Source organism: Strix uralensis, chromosome 2, assembly GCF_047716275.1.
Source record: "Strix uralensis isolate ZFMK-TIS-50842 chromosome 2, bStrUra1, whole genome shotgun sequence".
Lineage (NCBI taxonomy): Eukaryota > Metazoa > Chordata > Aves > Strigiformes > Strigidae > Strix > Strix uralensis.
In genome coordinates this window covers 85128416-85150953 of record NC_133973.1, presented here as the reverse complement: position 1 = coordinate 85150953, position 22538 = coordinate 85128416, and positions in this window count along the sequence as shown.

Sequence of the window (22538 nt, the reverse complement as noted above, 5' to 3'; positions counted from 1 at the left end):
TGTTTTTCTTATGTGCAAGTGCTTTCCTGCTTCAGTCCCCAGCAATGCTAATGCTAATATTCTTATGAAAGTCTTATACATGGAGTGCCTTGCCTAGTGCAATTCATACTGTATATGTTGCTAAATGTACACTGCAAAAAATGGTTAATTTTCTATGTCATGAGTGACCCTAATATGCACAGAAAATAGTTAGAGCTACCAGAAACATCTCTTTAGTGACCTTCAGGCAACCTACTTCTTTTCTTTGCTATTTGAGGGATGTTATGTCAGAAATGTTCTCTTACTCTTTCTGGAGACTATAAGGTAGAGTTATGGATTGTATTACAAAATTGTACTAGCCTGAAAGATCAGTTATACTTCAGGAACACTGGGAACAATATCGCCACTATTACTTCACGGAAAGCCACATGATCAAGGTTAAAAACTTAAATTGCATAAATAAATATGGAAATTGATCTATTTTAATTCAACAAAGAGAAAAAGAAGCTGCAAAAGAAATCAAAGTATGCCTAAAGAAATAATGAGAAGTTCAAGTATAAAATATGATTATTTGTGAACATCATTATGAGTTGTGCTTTAATCCATCTGGCAACTAAGCCCCACATGGCTGCTCATTCAGTCCCCCACAGAAGTATGCAGGGGAGAATTGGAAGAGTAAAAGTGGGGAGACTGGTGGGTTGAGATAAAGACAGTTTAATAGTTAAAAGAAAAAAAAAAAATGAGAAAAAAAAAAAAAAAACACAACAAAGAGAGAGAAAAATAAAAACCAAGAAAAACAAATTATGCAAGACAATTCCTCACTACCAACCAACGGATGCCCAGCCAGTACCTGAACAATGGCAGCCCCCATCAACCTCTACCTCCCTAGATTTTATTGCCGAGCATGACATCATATGGTATGGGATATCCCTTTCGTCAGTTGGGGTCAGCTGTCCCAGCTGTGCCCCCTCCCAACCTTTTGCCCACCCTAACCTACTCACTGGCAGAGTGGTGTGGGGAGCAGAAAAGACCTTGACTCTGTGAAAGCACTGCTCAGGAATAACTAAAACATCAGTGTGTTATAAACACTATTTTCAACACAGATCTAAAATATAGTCCCATACAAGCTACTATGAAGAAATTAAACTCTATCCCAGCCAAAATGAGTACAATAAGAAATGGAGAAGATGAAACGGGACATGCAGATCTTTCCTCCCTATTAGACATCTAAAAGAACAACATCAGAACAAGTAAGACACAAAGACTACTCAGTAGAGTTTAAATCCAAGGTAGAGGGATAGGATCTAGTCTTCCATGTGCTACTGATGATAAGTGAGAGTTTCTGAAAGAACATGCCTGAATATCTCATACAGTCAGAATGGCCTCAAATCACCTAAATTAATAGACAGGATTTCCCTCTGGAGTCTGTTTCAACTCTGGAAAATTTATTTCTTTTAATAAAAAGAATTCTGTCATTAGTTTATTCACCACAGAATCTCATACATGTTTTTGCAGACATAGATACAGAAGAAGGTTTTGAAGAACATGGAGACTGATTTTAATTTTTTTTTTTTTTTTTTACTATGTGACAACTGCATTACTCCCTTTTTACAAAGCAGAGGTAGAATCCTCCACATTATTTTGTGAGTACAATTCCTCTGTCTTCCTAATACCAAAACTCTGCCTTCTGTGGCAGAGGGCCTCCAGATGTCTCTCATGTGTAGTACATCTCTACAGAGATATCTCTTCTTGCTAGTCAGTCACTGACAGATGTACTTCTGTCTCTTGATAAAATTAGACATAAAAAAAATAGTTACCTACTCCAGGTTAATAACTGTGATTTCACTACAGTCAATGGAGAGAGAATGATACCCCCAAGTTGCAAGTCATTCATTCCCTCTCCCTCTGAAAATTCTTTTAAGGTGGGATACGTTGCTCTCAGGAAATGTCTGTCTCTTTCTATTGATATAAAAGCAACCAAACTGCTAGCTCAGATTCTGAGTGTGATTCAGCTACCTAAATATAGGTGTCTAGTACTATTTCAAAAAACTCTTGGGTATCTTTCCTAGCCTCTAGATGCTGCCTCAGAAGAACACAGATGTTTCCTATCTTCCTGTCTCTTTAGATTGTAGACAGCTAGAAAGACAGGTAAATTAATTTTTAACATTGTACTGGAAATGCCTTGAACTAAAATTTCAGGACTAGATTCTCTGCATCTATATAGAAATATTTGCTTCATCACACCTTGCTACTGTGAAATAAAACTCTCTGTCTGAACTAAGATGTAGAAAAGCAGGCTCTAATCTTTCAGTATCCAGGGCATACTCATGTTGCTCAAGTAATTAATTATGGAATGAAAGTTCAAGTTGTAATAAAATTTGAAGTGGCATGAATTAGTTCAGCAAAATTGAAAATGGGGGACCCTGCTGATATTAGTGAAGTGCAGACAGTTGGTTTTAATATTTGTGTCATTCAGCAGAGAGATTTTCATTACCTGCAATTCCACACTATTAATCGATTTGAAAGAGGCAGACTACTGGAAATTCATGACAAGTCATGCCAGTCATGCAGTCCAGCATTACTTCAGTCATAACTTCAGTCATGCCAGTCCAGCATCACTGAATTTAGTAATGTTTATTGAACGTAACAAGGACAAAACCAATTTGTACGCAGATGCAAAATGCACAGAATAGCAGAAATATAATTATAAAGTGTGGAAATGATCTGACTGCTAAAGGTGGTATACATTTGACCAAATGCAGAAGTTTACAATGCAAGTACCATGACCTGAGACATCTCTGAACTACTTGTATGGTGAGAAAATCATCTTACAAGGTCACAAGTCAGGACAACAGGTGAGTCCAGTTCAAAAAGTATCTGCTTCCTTTCATTAACTAGAAAGCAACTAACAGTACCAAAATCAAATGTAAGCAACTAGATTAGACATTTAAAATTAGGGAAGATGAAACCTATCACAGAAATTTAATATCATATATCTTTTGCTATTATTATATGCATACATATATTGCTATCTCATACAACCATGTACTATATCATTGTTCCGATTCAATGTCGAGGGAGGTTTCAATATGATCCCAAGAGCAAGATTAAGACACAAATGAGGTCAAATGCCGTATACCCAAAACCATTTTATTTATTAAAAATAAATGTGGTAGAGATAGGTACAGAATGGAAAAGACACAAATCAAGTAAACATCCAGAATAGAATTGCAAGAAAATTCACCACTATGGATCCAGCAGTGTCTCATTGGTCCTCAGCCTTTTGTGGTGGATGCACATGGATCTAGCAGTGTCCAATTAGCACTCTTCAGTAGTATGTGCACAGGAATCTAGCTTCAATAGTGGGTGCACACACAGCAAAATTCTCTGTCACCTTTTAAGTTCATCTTATCAGCTGATTTGCATACTAGACAAAGAGAGGCAAGTATTCCATGAGCTCATTTCCATGACCAATTGAGTGGTCGTGCTCACCCTGCCCACCTCTGGTTTTGCCTCAGTTCTCACTGATCTCTTGACTTCATGTTTCTTGAGCAATCATCTGGCTTCTGGGGCAAAAATGATCACTTCTTATCTGTTCTTATCATCTCCTCATTGGTGAGGTCACAAAGTTGTTTGCAAGGTATGCATGGCATCAGGCATACACAATAGAGTCACAAAGTGCCAGGCTTATACAATAGCTGGTGATCATCGGTGCTTGTGCTTGATGAGAAACACCTGGTTTCACTCAGTCCACTTCTTTGAGGTTTATCTAAGGAGTTTGTCAATACAATTCCAAGGGATTGGAAGGGTGTATCTTTGGATATACTCCTGCTTCCTTGGGTGACATTTCTTAGACTAATTACAAAGGCCACAGCTGGTCCTTGATGAATGGTCGAGGTGATACTGACACCACCCCGTGACTCAAAGCACACACAAGCAAGCTTTGAGACAATCATTTGGCATTTCAGTCTCTCACAATTATAAATCCATGGCATATTACATATTGATAATAATACATATTATTTAATATTTCACTATTGTTATGTATTAAACATGATATGTTGCAAATAATACTCTTCCTTGTGTTTATTATTTCGGAAGGTGTACTTTTATCAAGAAAATGTTGATTTTTTTTTTTTCCTGTTATTCCTTTTCTTGTTTTGTAGTGGCTTGCAGTTGTTTACATAAGGACATGTGGACATGCTTCTACTAAAGTAAACAAAAAACTTTGGCATAATACATTTTTTAAAAGACCAAATGACCTAAAAGAAACTTCTATTTGGGAAGTGATTTCAAAACCTAAATATAGATGGTTTGTGCCATATTAGATGCTTTACTTCATCTTATCTGTCCTCCAGCTGCCATTCTCGAAATGACCATTTCTCCTGTATGGCTGGTGTCACATCTATCAGCCCCAAAGAGATTTGATGAGTACCAAAGACATTTAACATGGTAATGGATGTATCTGTTCAGACATTCAATTTTGACGTTGATTTCAACTGTTTCACGTTTTCCTACAATTTTCCTATCATAGAATAGTAGACATGAAATATTTGTGACACATTTATGGAATTTGGATTAAAAATCTAAATCAGACTAACAAAATGTATCGAGTCAAAATTATATTTTGACTTCTCTAAAGATCCATAGATTTGTTTACTCAGGTGCTTCCTAAGCTGTGAAGAACTGTCTTTGATCTAATGTGGTTGTAACAAACTCAATCTATGTATCAGATTTTCATCCATGTCAAAATTATCGATGAGATTTTCTAAAGCCCCATGGCTACCTTTTTACCAGTGGAAATTAATGGGAGTTTTCTCACAGTGTCAATTACAATGGCAATCAGTGAAGGACATAATTTCAAGTCAGGTCGAGTGTCAAGAAAGCAGAAATGTATTTTAGAATTTCATATATTCATTGGTTTTCTTAGAAACCAGATATGTAATTATTCAGGACATGACTTTCTTTCAAAATGGTTAAACACTAGTGTAAATAAAAAAGCTAGTGGTGCTCACAACCTGTGTTTGAAGTATTGCTTAAGCCTCCCTCTACTGTGTCAGGTACTTTGTATTATCAAATACTTCAGCTTTGAAATGAGATTTTTGGCCACTGGACCTGATCTTCTGCTGAGAGAGATAACCATTGTTTTAAATTCACTTACAGATCTGCATTTGAAAAGGAACTTATTTTTAGGTCTCAAAAGTCCTTTCACAAGGCTGCTCCAGAACTTCTTTAATGGGAAGGAATTTTCTGATAATATCTAACTTTTTTTTTTTTTCCACGTAATTTATTTCTATTTGTACTAAAGCTGTCTTTCAGTTCACACAGTATTTTTATATAGTTATAGACAATAATTACATTCTCTTCTAGCATTTGTTTTTCTGTACTGAATAAGCCAAATTATTTTATTTTCTGTTTGTAAAATTCCATTTCATCCTATTAATCTTTCTTTGTACTAACTAAATTTGAGTTCATCCTTCTTGAATCATGGCTGACTATAACTATATACCGTATTCTATAGAAAGGCTCAGTAAGGTTTTGAACAGACGCAACAATCCCAGCTACCTGTGTAAACTACCTTGTTCCTTGTTGGAAAAAAAAAAAAAAAAAAAACCCAACAGATTCTAGATTATTTCCTCATTCCTGAATCGAGCTCTTTGTCACACTGTGATGAAATTAGTACAGCTAGACAATTTTCCTTCCCAGTAATTATTTAATAATAAGGTCCCAGTTTGTATCAGACATTTTTGTTATTAGTCTCTTGGTCAACAATTTTGCTACCTACCTTGTTTCACTTAACCTTGTTTCACTTAATTCTATCACCCATATTTACAAATTTCTTTATATGCGGTAACTCAATCTTCTGTACTAAGAAGTAATGACAATGTTTCAAGTCTGTCTCAGATGCAAATTTCATTAGCACATACCCAATTTTTATGACAATGTAATTCAGGGAAATAGCTATTCATTTTTACTCATTTCACTTCAGGCTTATATTTGTCCTTTCACTATTACCTGTTTCTATCTTCCTATGAGATAGCCATCAATCATTCTGCAAGCTGTCCATTAATTCTTATCTTTTCCAATCCCACATGACACTATAGCAAATATTTCACTGTCTTGGAGGAAGAAGTGATCTACCACATTTCCTGCAGCTAGAAATATGTTTTCTTATCACAGAAACATATCATGTTAGTCCAGTATGATCTACCTCTGGTAAACTCAATAGAATTTAAAACCAATTCTATTTCTTAGACATCTGCTTTAGATTTTATTTTTTTCTTAAATCTTAATGCTGAATGTTTGCACTTTACTAAAATAAGCAGAAAATTTTCCTATTTTTACTTATTATGGTTTCTGATACTCTTGAATCATTTGACACTCAGCTTTATATCTGGGTTAAAAATTCTCTTCTGAACTTGAAAATGATGAAGCTATAAAACACAATGTTACCTCATTTTGCTTATACTCCTTTTGGATCTAATCTAGCTCACATGCAACTCCTTTGAGCTATTGCACTGTGTTTACCTCTCATTTGTTACTGACTTTCATGCCATTAGACAACTAGTGACTCTGACCCAATTTCACAGACATGTACATAATCTCTCTGTTAGTTCCCCAGACACCAAAATGGCTAAAGATCAAAGGTGGATATACATACCTCTTATCTTCTCAATAGGTTCCCTGAAAAAATGTCAAAGACCTTTTTAAAAAAAACCAAACAACAACAAACAAGTAAAATAAACAAAGTCCACAACAAAACAAGATATCTCATCACTAAACAAAGGATGAGAGACCAATTTGTAAGTCTAAGCCAAGTAGCTCATGACAGTATCGCTTAGGAGTATTCCTCTTTATAGGACACTTGGAGAGAGGTAGATGCAGTGATCCAAAACAGGTGCAAGAATTGCACTAATATTTAAGTAATGGAAAAATGTGTCCTAGTGCTTGAGATTGCTTCCTGGACCTCTTTAATTTAGCACTATAATGTGCCATAAATAGAAAAGGGAAAAGAAAGGGCCTTTTATATAACGCTCTTACTTTACACTGTTTCCTTTCAGGCAGGTCCTTGCTTTCAGGTTTGGTTTCATTCAACTCAGTGACTGCAACAAATTCTGCATAGCCTCCTTTTGCTCCTAGGAGGTTACTTCTTGGGCCTCTGAAGCCTGTCTGTGTTCTTGTTCCCTGTCCTTCTGAATTAGAAGTCCTTAATCTTCACTTCTGTTAGTCTAACTTCAGTTAGTCTATACACAGTGGGAGCTGCCTTGAGGAAACTTTGGGACTATCTGGATTTGACACCTGATGAGCTCTTGTTAGTCGAATACTTTGCTGTGAAGGCAGTTAGGAGTTCTAAATGGTGAAGCTAGAGAAAAGGTGATTGTCTGTTGTCTGGTCTAGGAAGATGACTAGATAGCTAGGAAACTCTCAACCAGTCTGAGAATTGACAAAGAGCAAGAAATTGCACACAGACATAGCCCCGGTATGTAGACTCTAATAAATATAACACAAACTTTAATTTCAACCTTATATTTATTCTGCAAATACAATAGCTCTTGCCATATAGGAGATGACAATTTCATCAGTACTCATCAGTCATTTTCCTGACTTTTACATGAATGCAGTATTTCAATCAAGTCGAATCAGTTAAGGCTCCACTGCCCCTCACAGGCCACAGATCATAGACCTCCATGGTGGCAGGGGGGTCTGCCCTGCCATCTCACCACTGGATAGAGGGGAGTGTCTGTTCCAGCACACCTCCCGACTTCTCTTCCATTCTTTCACTAACCTCAGTGTTCACACAAACATTCTCCTCGCAACTTCCCCTCACAACTCTCACAACTCCTCCAAGGTTCCCCTTCTTAAATACGTTATCACAAAGGTGCAGCCACTGTCACTAATTGGACCAGCTTTGGTGCAAAGGCAGGCCTGACTTGGAGCCGGGTGAGCTTCTAGAAGCTTCTCACAGGGGGCCACCACTGTAACCCCCTCCCCCCACTACCGAAAACCCCTGCTACTCACTCAAACCAGGACATATATCTACATGGGTGACCAAAAGTCTTGTTGGTTAAGACTTCAGAGTTGAGATTAGATGCTTACAAGAAGGGGGTTAGGGCAACTCAGACGAAGGGATAGTTTTTGGGCAAGGCTAAGTTTCAATGAACAGAGTAAAAAGTGTTAAGCTTGCAGAAAATGGTCAGAAAATGGAGTCCCTCTTCAGAACACTGTCCCAGAGCCTTGGACTGAAATGAATTTCCTGATTTTTACCATTTGCAAGATAACAAAAAGTAATCAAATCACAAAAATGAAAGTAATATGTGTGTTGATTATATATTCTTAGGAGGATAATCACACTTTCAGTTGGTGGTCCATGAAGTAAATGGCAACCTACTGCTTCTAATTGTTGCTCTTTTAGCCCGTTTAGCAACGTAAAGAAATATTCTAACAATTATCAAGTACTCATAAAGGAACAATTTGCTGACTTTATTTCTGAAATATTTTCTAATGAAAATTTTCTAATTTTATCATCACCTACTTTCTTGTTTTATTGAAAACTGCCAGAGCACAGCATGAGCTGGTGGCTCCCTGGGCCTGGGTCACTGAGAGTGTCAGGGGCTGCCCATGGGGGTCTGACAGGGCAAGGCTGGCAGCCAGTGTCCATCCCACCACCCAGCCAAGAGCAGGGCAGCCAGGAGACACTAGGGGCAGCCCCAGTCCAGGGCATTGGGCACCTCCTGGGGATGGGAACAGGCCAAGGCTCAGTGGGACCTGTGGCTGGGCATGGCAGCGCTGTGGGGAGCTGGAGACTGGCCCTGCTGTGACAACACTGGGACAGGGGATGACAGCCCCAAAGGACTGAAATGGGATCCTGGGCTATGGGCAGGGTGGGGAGGTGGCTCCAGGGGGACTGAGCAGGTATAGCAGTACTCTGACAGAAAGGTTTATGTGATCACTGTTAGCATCTGTATGTATATATGTTTATATGTATTTTTGGCTACGAACAGCCCTTTTCCATCCTTATAACTTTGTCTGACATCAGTTCTAGTTGACAAAGGAAGGTGTTTTTATAGATTATTGGATGTTTTTCATGCTGTAAGAAGTGAAGCAAGCAAGTGCAGGTAACATCCTCCCATTGATTTTAAAGAAGTAAAAGACACATTAGGAGTGATCAACATTAGAGAATACATTTATAAAAGAAACTTGTCTGTTTTGATCAAGCATCATTTAAGACTACAGTCGTCTGAAGAACCCAGAGTTTTGGCTGTCTGTCCATGTCAAGATCCATTTGGACAATTTCCTATGGGAGTAATAACTGAACTATGAACTTGGTAAGGTTTTTGCCTGGCCCATCAAGTACATGGGTAAACCCATGTATGGGTTTCAGCTACACATGAGGGGTGTACAGCACCAAAGGGAACCACTATGGCCAGGAAGGGGAGTGATGATAACTCCTACAACCTAGGAGGAAGAGATGGAGGTGGGGGGCCGTAAAATTCTAAGTCCACTCATCTAAGTGCAAGAGCATGCACAATATTAAAACATATTGGGATAATTTTAGTCATTTATTAATGTTTTGCAAGTGTCTAGCATTGTGGTTTATCTGTCCTATTGCTGTTGTTCTTGAATGGATAGTTTCATTATTGTGACTTAATTACATGTTATTAACAAGTCAATAACCCTCTTTGATTCTGATTTAGTTTGCATTAGGTGAACTGAGAAGTGTTTCCCTGTGACTTTTTGTCCTATTTCCAGTCCTGCTTGCTGCATTTTACCTTTTCTCAGTTCTGCCTTCTTATCCGAGACCTCAGTTTATAATACAGACTCCCTATATCTTCAGAATGATCTCTGATTAATATCTTTCATCAGAGCTAGTCAACAATCTTTGATTATTAATGCTTTTGACTAACAGAACTTGAGAACTTTTCAATAGGTGATTTATGGTGAAAATATTAATGAACAAAGAAACACTATTTTTTTTCCAGTGCTGACTCTGAGTCTCTGACAACTTGCCACAAGCCATATGGATCTTCTAAAAGGAAGAACAATTCAAACTGAATTATATAACTATAAAAAGACATCATACAAAAGTTGTAACTCAGTTAAAAAGTCAATCAAATAGTATAAATACATAGAAAGACAAGCTTAATTTCTGTGAATGAAGATATTATAAAGAAAAAAGTTTTTGCTAAAAGGACCAGAGATCTATTTAAGGTAAAATTAGATTTAAAAAGTATTTTAGATCCTAAAGGCAGAAAAACCTATTATAATTACCAGGTCTCTTCTGCATAAACTGTCCATAGAGCTACACCCTATTAATTTCTATTACATGCAGCATATGTCTTTAGGGAAACATGGTCAGAATTGAAAATTCTCACTTTGAAAGTATCTAAAATGAGCCTTGCTGGTCTTTTTATTACTGGTAAATTGTCTTTCTGCTTTAAATAAAAGCAAAAGCCCTCTGCTACATTTAGAATTGTGCAACTTTATTTAATAGGCATTTAAAGCAAGAACAAATTTTAAAAAGGTAGCTGTATAAAGTCATCCTTCAATCATCAGGTCTTATCATTACTTTGTCAATTATTTCTTTGTCCACTTTATTTTCAAATTTATGTTCCTTGTGAAGGTAATAGACAGTGATCAAGTCAGTGTCTTAATAATATATTTGGTAATTCAACAGAGCTCCTGTAATCTTTGACTGTAAAGTACACATTTTAGTCTTTCAGTGATTGTCACAATTCTTTCCAGTTATTCAGATACTTCGTGAATTGTGGATATTAGACACATTACCCTGGATATCTCACCAGTTCCAAATATAAATAAATGTAACCTCTTCTGTTCTGTTTTCTCCTATTCATACATATGTGACTCCTAGCCTTTTGCTCTGTCTGACACTGCATCATACTTCACTAAACTTAAGACCATTTGCTGGACCCCATGACAAACATATGCAGGACCCCATGTTCTTCTTAGAGTCACTGCTGCTTGGATTAGATTCCATAAGTATGATACACAGTTACATTTGTTTATATAAGAATACATATTCTTATGATGTTTTAAACAGAGCTTTAGAGTATTGTTTATCTATAATCTCAATTATTTATCAATCTTTTTATATTTCTGGCTCCTGCAAATTTTATTTACAAAGCATTATCATTCTTGGGACTGCAGAAAGGAAGAGGAGTAGTCTTCTCACTAAAGCAAGCAAAGCCAATGTTACTTTGAACAACTGAATAAATTAAAACATCTACCTTAAAACAAAAAAACCTGATAAATTATAATAAACTATTTTTTTCTCTCAGAGGAAAAAGTTCTTCAGAAAAAGTTACTTTCAGAAAACAAATGGTCTGCCTGTCTTTCTCCTCTTCTGTTTTGTACCAGCAGGTGCTGGTTCTTTTGGGAGCCACAAGAAATGAATAAACTCTGTCAAGAAAATAAGTCTTTCATTAACTTTTTAGAAATGATAATAGACAGTTATAAAATCTTACATCCCTTCTGATGATGGGAACCCAGAGTTGATACAGCCATGGCATGCTGCGCAGGTCCTGTCCAAGGTGATATTTATGGGTATTGTGGTCTTCAGAGGTTTTATAAGATTTTCTGAAAAGAACTGTTGTAGAAAAGGATGTTTATATGAGATGTTTCTTCACTTCAAGACAAAAGCAAAGATAGACCAGTGGCATTACTGCTGTTGCCAAGTGAGTGCATACTCCAGGCTCTTGCATTACCATTAGTTAGCTGGGTTCATCTTCTGTGAAGGAATATGTGCAGCACAGCACAGTCCAGGAGGTCAAGAGATATGTGCAATGCAGCACAGCACAACACATGCCTGATTTATGTCACTTGTTATATGGATCATTAACTTCTCAAAGTACAACAGTCTTTCATCCAGGATTACTGCATCTTCCTGCTTGTCTGAATGAAAGACAAAGGGTTCAAAAGAGGATACTGGCAAGAGGCTTCCAGTCCTGTTGCTGAGAAAGAAAAGTTAAGTTACTTAGTCTTCACTAGCTAAACTGGAAAGTTTTCACCTGCTAGCCACCTATCTTTTTTTTCATCTGTTAAATAAAATGAGAACTCAAACAAATGTAAACATGTCAAGATGAAATTATTGATTATATAGAAAAAAAGTATATGCTATTAGAAAATAATTTAGATTATACCTTCCTGAATAGATAAAGAAGTAAATTCAATCCCTTTCTCTATAAGAAAGCTTCTGCATCACAGTAGGAAAGTCATTTAACCCTGTCGTTTAACAAGTGGTAATTTATTACACATCTCTTACTTTATATATCTGACTTAATTTCTGGGATAACTTATGCAGAAATGCTTGTCCTTCTAGGAAGTGACTAAGGTTATTGGAAGCTACAAAGGTGGGGTGGGGAGAGGAGAAAAAGAAGAAAAAGAATTACTGCAAAATATGATGCCAAAATACTGATGATTTTAAAATATAATGCAGAGCACATCAAGCTGAACATTTGTATTTTGTGAATATTTATTCTCTATGACATTCCTTTCTTCATATCTGATAGCCATCTGTGAAATTAGGATGTTGGATAGTTCATCTTATACAATGCAGTGAAAATTAATTAATGAATGTCTGAGAAGTACTCAAATTTCATACTGATTCTTACCATGAAAAATACCACAGAAGGAACCAGTAATTTTGTCTTCAGGTAAACATTTGAGAAATATAAAAGAAATAAGGTCTTAGTCATGAATAAGAATGAAGGAAGGAAGTATTGAATGATTACATGGACGTGGTTAATTCTGTACCCTGACTATAGGTTCTTCTTGTAGAAAAAGGAAAGGTATATAAAGTCATCTAATGGAAGACTAAATTAGACACATTATGGATGGAGGATGTTCTGTCCCAGTTCTTTCTGGTTTCAGTGAAACACCTGTCATGCTGCGCTACTATGGTTTCATAATCATACCACCTTCAGTTTTTGATGATCCTATAAGGAAGATAAGAAAGAGGGTAAAGCATATACTTAGGCTGTGGTCGGGGATTTAAAAACATAATAGTTATACTCAAAACCAGATCAAACACAGAATTCTTGATGTATATTCTGAAATAAGGATTATGAATATAAAGATTTTGTTCCCGCTTCTGCCTCTGTCTTCCTGAGATACAGCAAAGGTGTGTGAGCATGTGCACACTGTGAATGTGTATTTTTGTATAAAAGGATGCAAAAGAAAAAACACTACATTTAAGTTCTTAAGAAACTAGGAAACTTGAGCCCTATCTGTAGACCACAAAACAATTTGAAGATTCTCTTATTCTTGCTGAAAATTATTTCCTTGTGAGAAAATAATTCTGGAGAAATTATCAATCATTGAAAAACTGTAACTGCTGTAACTAGTATATACTAAGATATTGGATATTAATATAATGGCTATAACTGCCATCCCAACTATCACATAAAAAGCCAGCTAATGGGAAAAAGTTTGCAAGGTCTTATATGACACTCTGTTGTGTGATAGAAATATTAATAATGATGGTGAATGTATGTTAACATATAGAAGAAAACATTAGTTTTTGCCTCTTTGAAGAATGTATGTTTGTTCTGTTTCCAGATGTCAGGTAACATAGAATGCCTTTTGCTGAACTATTTCTGTTTATCATGGACAAAAATTCCTTCTTTATGCTTAACTTCTGCAACATGTATAGGTTTTAGACACCTATAGTGGAACATAGGTCAATAACAGTAGTTACTGTAGACTGTATTCTTCTGTAGCAGAAGATAACCCTTTACTTATCATATTGGACTCCAACCTTTATGGACTTTTATGATATTGCAAAACCATACCTATCATAAAACCAGCCAGGAACATAGTACATGGTACCTGTAAGCTAGGTCTCATTCTCCCCCTTCTTTATTTCTCACTATCTCCCATCATCTTGACCTTTCTGCATGACAAGGGCCTGACATTCAGTTAGCTAAGAGGACTTGACAGTATCTAATTATCTAGTACCGGCTCTTTATTGATCAGGTGCTGAATATATTGAACTGCTACAGGAATGAATACCTTTACTGCCTGTTATCAACCATCTTAGAATGGAAGCAGTGTGAAGGTCTACATGATTTTATAAAGGAGTTAGGAAATTGCAGGTTTTCACTGTGGTGATTTCTGATGTGAAATTTTCAATTATAATTAATTTTTAGAATTTGGTCATTGTTCTGTCATTGCCAGGTCAAGCACATCTGATTTCAGCTACAGCGAGGTGCTGCAAATTTCCTGAACCATCAATGTTCTTGATAGAGGTTGAAAAGGATGGTTTGGATTTGGTGCTATGGTTTGTATTTAGTACTACCTGAGAAAGGTAGATGGTGATACGAGGGGAAATGATTTGAGGAAGAAGTTGCAATATACAACATTGAAAATTCAAAGCTATCTGATAAAATTTTATTAGGAGCGATGGATAAATAAGTTAGTACTTTTATGTTAAAATGATGCACTGCACCCTAAACACACATCCTGACAGTTGACTGTTCAGATTCTGATTCTTTTTCTTGCTGCTATGTTTTATTTTGGATCCAAATGATTCCCTTTGGTTTCAGCTTTGTTAATACAGTGATCCTGCGTAAAGAAGCCTTACTGTACACAACAATGTGTCCCAAAGTATTGCTACTCCTAAAAATCTACATTTATTTACTTATATATATTTTAATTAAGTTTCACTAACCGTTGTAGTTATTTTCCATGATATGATACAGTTATTCATACTCTTTATTACAATACATTTAAGTACTTCTTTGACCTTATTATCTGTGGCAATGTGAATTACTGTTATTTAATATGATATAACTTTGAAGGAAAGGTGACGTTAAATTCATTCATAGCTTAGGCCCTAGTTTATGGGGAAAAAGAAAACAAAACAAAACAAAACAAAACAAAAAACCAACAACTTTTCTTTTGACTAATTAACTTCAGTTTAAGATCTGACCATTACCACTTCATAGCAGTAATTAAATACATGATATAGGATTTGACTATTGACAATAACAATATTTTCCCAGGATTTCTGGGAGACATGTACTCCATATACATGCTTAGGCTTTTTTTTCTTTACTAGGCAAGATAAATAGTTAAGGTATATTGGGAAGTCAGACTCAATTTAAAATCTGTATTGACTTGGTATTACTGAGAAGGTTTATGTATACTATAATGGAACATATTTCATTGATGAGGAGGTCAGTTTTGATGTTTCAATGCAGCATTGTTAGTTTGGACAGATTTTTCTACAGTTTTGTGCTATATTTGTGATGCTGAATCAAAAGATGTTATTTAGTGCTACAGCAATAAGACCTTTTGAAATTACTGGATTAAAACAATCTCTAAACAAAACAGAAATGCCCTTGGTTGTTATATTTTCACTAACATCTCTTTAGTGTGGGACACTACTGTCTTCCTTCTGTCTGGTTTTAGCTGGGATAGAGTTAATTTGCGTCCTAGTAGCTGGTATAGTTTTGGAATTATGATGAGAATAATGTTGATAAAATACTAATATTTTCAGTCATTGTTAAGTAGCATTTATACTAAGTCAAGGATGTGTCAGCTTCTCATACCAGGCCACCAGAAAGGCTGGAGGGGCACAAGAAGTTGGGAGGAGACACAGCCAGGACAGCTGGCCCGAACTGGACATGGGAATATTCCATACCATATGACATCATGCCCAGTATGTAAACTGGGGGGAAGGCCGGAGTGTGGTGGCCCACTGCCTGGGGGCTGGTTGGGCATTGGTCAGCAGGTGATGAGCAATTGCATTGTGCATCACCTGTCTTGGGTTTCATTTATCCCTTTCTGTGTTATGTCCCTTTTCATTGCAATTATTATTATTTCATAATTATTATTTTTTATTTTATTTCAGTTATTAAACTGTTCTTCTCTCAACCCACAAATTTTACTATTTTTTCCCTATTCTCTTCCTCATCCCACAGGGAGTGGAGGGGGAGGAGTGAGTGAGTGGCTGTATGGTGCTTAGTTGCGAGCTGTGGGGAAGTAAATGACCTTTCTTCCTCAGATTATTAGATCCTAAGAATGCTCAGGTAATATATCTAAATTGTAATTGTTTTGTTAGGGTATTTTGTGTTTCTAAACATTATTTATTGTATACATGGAATTCAATGGATCAATAATGCTGTTCATTACAATCAATCAAAACCGAAAGCGGAGAACATAAAATTTATCTGACTTGTCCACTTTGAGTTATGGTAGATAATTCTGTTAACAGAAAGAGGTATAAATCAAAATTTAGGTAATGAGTTAAAATTTTAAAAATGAACCATTAACAAACCTTATAAATAAAATTTTACATTGCTTTCCTACTCCTGGCAAAATGGACATTTTGAAAAAAAGACACAAATTTGTTGGGTTTTTTAAATAATTTGAGGGAATTTGAATGAGATTTCTATTTTTTTCTGCTGCTGGGAATAGAAAAACATGTCATCGCATGGATTTAAAGAAGTTTGGAGATGTCTTTAAAATTAAAATTGAAATAGTTCAACTAGAAATAACTGAAATTTTTAGGGTTTTAATTCTAAATATTTGGACTATTCAGATCTAAAATTATTTGTGTAGTCATCTGGACATTCAAGATTTGATAAGTAGGGGGGAAAAGTTGACTCCTGATACGGATATTATATTCTTGTGTTCTCTTGCTGCTGTACAGCTGCATCATTTCTTTGCTTTCATTGTCTTGTTTTCAGTTTTGTATCATGTAAGAGAAGACTCAGCTTTCATACGAAAACAGGCTTGTTCAAATACCGATCTATAATATTTTTCTTAAACATATTATTGCTCATGGTGAGCAAAGAAGGAATTATCGGTTTGCAAATTTTTTTGCAAACTTTAAACACAAAAGTCTGCATATAAAAATTTGTAATCATATTTGTGTCTCCATACCAAATACAAACATAAATAAATTTTATCCTTATTTATATTTTTACTTGCATTTTTTCTCTAATATATATAATTTTGATGCCATGAACAACTGAATGTTTAATAGTAACTATAGAATTTTACTTCATCAATTAATTCTTCAGGTGCTGTTAGATTACTAAAGAGTGTAAAATTCAAGGTTATTTTCCATAGTTAATGTACTTAAATTTATACTGGGCTTTCATTTTTCATAGTACACAGAGATCCAAGACAGTAAATTATCTCCAAAAAACAGACTGTTGCAAATTGGAATTAGATGCATGGGTTACTGTCATGGTTTAACCCCAGCTGGCAACTAAGCACCACAAAGTGGGATGGGCGAAGAGAATTGGAAGAGTAAAAGTGAAAAAAGTCAAGGGTTGAGATAAAAAAAGTTTCGTAATTGGAAAAAAATAAAAATTAAAAAAAAATAATAAATTGTAATGAAAATATCAATGAGAAAGAAATAAAAGCCAAGAAAGACAAGTGATATAAATCAAAACTTGTTCACTGCCAACTGATTGATGCCCAGTCAGTCACCAAGCAGGAGCCCTTCCACCATCATCTCCCCTTGTTTTATTGCCAAGAGTGGGATCACATGGTATGGGATATCCTTTTGTTCAGTCGGGGTCAGCTGTCAACGTGTCCCCTCTCAACTGCTTATGCACCCCCAGCGTACTCGCTGGTGGGGTGGTGTGAGAAGGAGAACAGGCCCTGACTCTGTGGAAGCACTGCTCAGCAATAACAAAAACATCCCTGAATTATCAACATTGTTTCCAGCACAAATCCAAAACACAGCCACATACTAGCTACTATGAAGAAAATCAAGTCTATCCCAGCCAAAACTAACAATTACTATGTCTGCTTTGTTGTAGGAGTGTCAGTACGGCTTTGTATATTTATTTATTTAAACATGTTATAATATCATTTTTATCTGTATGTTACAGATTTTATCTGGCTGTTACTAAAATCCAGTCTGATTCTCAGTGAATTTAAAGAGAATATCATTTAAAGTATAGATTTATTATTAAAATGCTTAAACTATTTTTAACTCCAATTATTTTTTTAACCTCATTTACCACCTTTCTCTGTGGTGGCTTTGTCTCAAGCCAAATTTTTCATCTTTTTTTGCAGCCAATGTTCATGTTCTAGTAACAATTATCTTTCTTCCTGATTTTAACCAAAACATGTTACTGTTCTTATCAATCTCTTTAGGGCTTTAAAGAAAGACCTTTTTTGAAAAATGTTGTCATAAAGCATTACATTATTCCATCTCATAACTTCTATCTGAATGCCTCATTAAATTCAATTTGTAACCTATTGCTGACATAAAACATTAACTAGACAGATTTTAAATTTCAGGGAACACTAACAACATTTCACTGTCCTTTCATCTATCACTTGGTCTATCTACATGTTTATATAGCTATAGCCAATAATATTTGCTTTATTGATAATGCTCTAGCTTTATCATTAAAGAGTCCATGTAAAGAAGTGAACTTGAAAGTACACACAACACTTAAAAACTAAAGCTAGGATAATTAGGTTGCCACGTAACAAACAGAAGTTTACATAAAGAATGAATATATAATTATATTCCATTGATATGCTAATATGTTAGTCTTCAGATGCTTAATTGGAAATTATCAAGGCAGCTGCAAATCAAGTAGTTTTAACTGCATATTTACAACTGTAATATTTTTTATTCATTCATGTTGTAATTTTAGATTACCCATTTTCAGTAATCTATACTCCTTTAAAAATTGGTTTGTCTCTTCTTGAATCTTTGCAGTGCCGTTTATTCAGGACAAATAACACTGAATGAGTAAGAAATTTTGGCAGATTAGACTACAAGACAGAGCTGTTTCTTGGCAACTTTTTCCCAGTATATACCTACCTTTTGATATTAACTTGTGATTTTAGTATTTTGAAGACAATTCAAGGAGTCATAAGGGAGCAAAATCAGAGTTCCAAGTACAAGTCTATCATAAATGCTGTACTTATTGTGCTCTGGAGCCTGACTATGTGTGGTTTGACCGGGCAGGCAGCTAAACACTACACAGCAGTTCGCTCACTGCTCCACAGTGGGATGGAGGAGATAACTGGAAAAAGTATAAAACTCAGTTTGAGATAAGGACAGTTTAATAGGACAGAAAAGGAAGGGACAATAATAATAGTAATAATGATAAAAGAATACACAAAATAAGTGATGTACAGTGCAATTGCTGACCACACCCTGACCAATGCCCAGCCAGTCCCTGAGCACTGGACCATCACCCTCTGGCCAGCTCCTCCCAGTTTTATTGTTCAGCATGACATCATATGGAATGGAATATCCCTTTGGCCGGTTTGGGTCAGATGTCCTGGCTGTGTCCCAGCCCAGCTTCTTGTGCACCCCCAACCTCCTTGCTGACGGGGCAGTATAAGAAGCTGAAAAGTCCTTGACTCAGTGTAAGCACAGCTCAGCAACAGCTAAAACATCAGTGTGTTATCAAAATTAATATCATCCTAAGCACAGCACTATACCAGCTAATGGGAATAAAAGTAACTCTATCCCAGCCAAAACCAGGACATTGCATAAGAAACAATGAAAGGGTTCCTAGTCCTTATTTTCCTTTGAAAAGGGAAGTTTGTAATATAGTTCTTTAAAAGTGGGGGCAAGTAGGAGTAAGGAAAAAAAAATATTAGTTAGTTTGCATTTGTGATTATGGCATATAAATGATCTCTTATTCCTCTGATCCATGAACTAAAATGAATGAACCTATGCAAGATTTAAAAAAAAATTCCAAACTTGCTTGGAAAAATTACAAAATTTTAAAAGCATATGAACTTTACCATATGAGAAATGGAAGACCATTCAGTTTATGTTTGAACCCATAGTAATGCTGTCAGATCATTTTGCTTGTTTTGTTTTACCTGTTTCATTTGATGGACACCACTCAGCAGATATTAAGGGGATTTATTTGAACACATACAGATACTTTTAGGTCACTTGAATTTTTAGACATCTATACTGGAATTAAACTAACCACATGACAAATACTTTTGTTTCTTTTTACTGTAAAGGAAGCTGAGATACAGCTTTCCACACTGTAGACAACAAAGCTCCAAAAGGTGAAGCCTACCTCTTAGGCATATAATAATTTAGAATGAGACAACATGCTGGTAGCCTAAATTTCAACTAATGAAGTACAAAATTGTTTATTCATTTGACTGCTTCTTTCTTTTTGTGATGGTTTAGCCCCTGCCGGGGTCTGAGACCACGCGGCCACTGCCCCTCCCCCACAAAGGGAGTGAAATACAAAGCCCCAAGACTGAGATAAGGAAAGGTTTAATACAACAGTGCAACAGCAACACAACAAACAACAACAATAACAATAACAGTAATACTGATAACAATGAACAGAGCAAAATATCTACCAATACAGCAGTGAGAGGACCAGATGTATATAAAACCACACGCTCCGTGCTCCCGCGCCAGGATGTGACGTCCGCATGGTATCTGAATAACCCGGCTAGAGCTCCCCCCGCCACTGCTGGGGAAACTTAACCCTATCCTGGTTAAACCAGGACACTTCTAAACACAGAAAACATCTGATTAATAATTTCACATTCTTTATCTCAGAAAATAGTAATCAATTTGGAAAAAAACGAAGCACTAACCCTGTTATTGACTATAGCAACTTAAAGGGAGCATATTTTTTTCTATACTGACATTTATCTACAGTAAGCTTGAATGTAATTTTGTTGTGGTTTTTTTGTCATTAAAATACTCTTTGGGAATTACATTACAGATCTTTTAGGATCTTTAAGGCTTGATCTGACTCTTATTTGCATTTTTGCTTAGTCTCAGTGGATTTTATTGCCATAGTTCTGTAAAACAAAGGCATTTCAGCAGATATATATACCCAAGATTATTCACTGGTAGTAGAGGTATAAAAATCCAACTTATTCTCTTGGAGATCTAAAATACATAAAATTGCTCTATAAATCAATATATGTGTATATTCTAGATATATAATATATGATGTATATTTTCGAGATCACAAAGTTTATTCCTGGTCACAGAATTTAAGTGTTTTATTTTTCTTAATACTTACTCTGCATATTGTTTTAACCTTTGGAAAATACTTTTGCTAATATATTGGGTTTGCAAGGTTTTGGGGGGGGGGGGGGGGGGGGGAGGGGCTGCAGGGGTGGCTTCTGTGAGGCAATGACAGAAGATGTCCCCATGTTCAATAGAGACAGTGCCAGCTGGCTACAAGACAGACCAGCCACTAGCCAAAGCTGAACCTATCAGCAACATCTCTGTGATAACATATTTAAGAAAGGGAAAAAAACAGCTGCACAATAGCAGCCTGACGAGAGGAGTGAGAAAATGTGAGAGAAAAAAACTCCACAGACACCAAGGTCAGTGAAGAAGGAGGGGGAAGAGGTGCTCCCCTGCAGCCTGTGGTGGCAGAACTTGTGACCCCATGGGGTCACATGTGACCCACGCTGGAGCAATCTGTTCCTGAAGGACGGCATCTTGTGGAAAGGACCCATGCTGGAGCAGTTTGTGAAGAACTTCAGCGCATGGGAAGGACCCACATTGGAGAAGTTCATGGAAGACTGTCTCCTGTGGGAGGGACCCCACTCTTTAGCAGGGGAAGAGTGTGAGGAGGAAGGAGCAGTAGAGACAACATGTGATGAACTGATCATAAGCCTCATTCCCCACCCCCCTGTGCAGCTTGGGGGGAGGCGGTAGAAAAAATTGGGAGTGAAGTTGAGCCCAGGAAGAAGGGAGGGCTTGGGGGAAGGTGGTTTTAGATTTATTCTTGTTTCTCTTTATCCTACTCTAATTTAGTTGTCAATAAATTAAATTTATTTCCCCAAGTTGAGTCTGTTTTACCTGGGGCGGTAGTTGATGAGTGATCTCCCTGTCCTTATCTTGACCCACGAGCTTTTCATCATATTTTTCTCTCCCTGTCCAGCTGAGGAGGGAGATTGATAGAGAAGCTTGGTGGGCACCTGGCATACAGTCAGGGTCAACACAGCACAGCTAATTATTTGCAATTTGTACTAGACAATAAAACATTGCTGATATCAAACTTCACAACTACTCCAGGCTATGTTTCTGACTGAATGAAGTCTGACAAAATGCAGAAATCAGGCATGATGTATTTTTATTAAGTTGACTGCCTGCTCAAAAGGGTGTGTTGATAATCTAATCAATCAGTGCTCCATTATGGTTTTAGTCTTGTATGAGCTGTAACAAAAAGTATGGATTTGTTGGACTTAGCAATATGTATTGAAAATATACATATATGCATGCATATAAATAAAAAAATCCACTTAATTGTAACAAAATGTATTTGACCTTGACATGTATATAGCAAAAGCAAGGTTCACTTAATGCTCCTACATGCTCTAAAAGGTTTTGTGTGCTGAGATAGTGAATCAAAAATACAAAGACAAAATTACTTACAGCAGTTATGAGTAAAGATCCTTGAAAAGAAAATTATATGGTTTGGGAATAATTAATTAAAAAAAAATTTGTGTTATTTCTTGAGTTCTTCGGGGGTTTTTTTTAATTGAAAAAAATTAACTGAACAAGTGAATACATTTTAGATGCAAATTAAGGGACTCACTACTCCTAA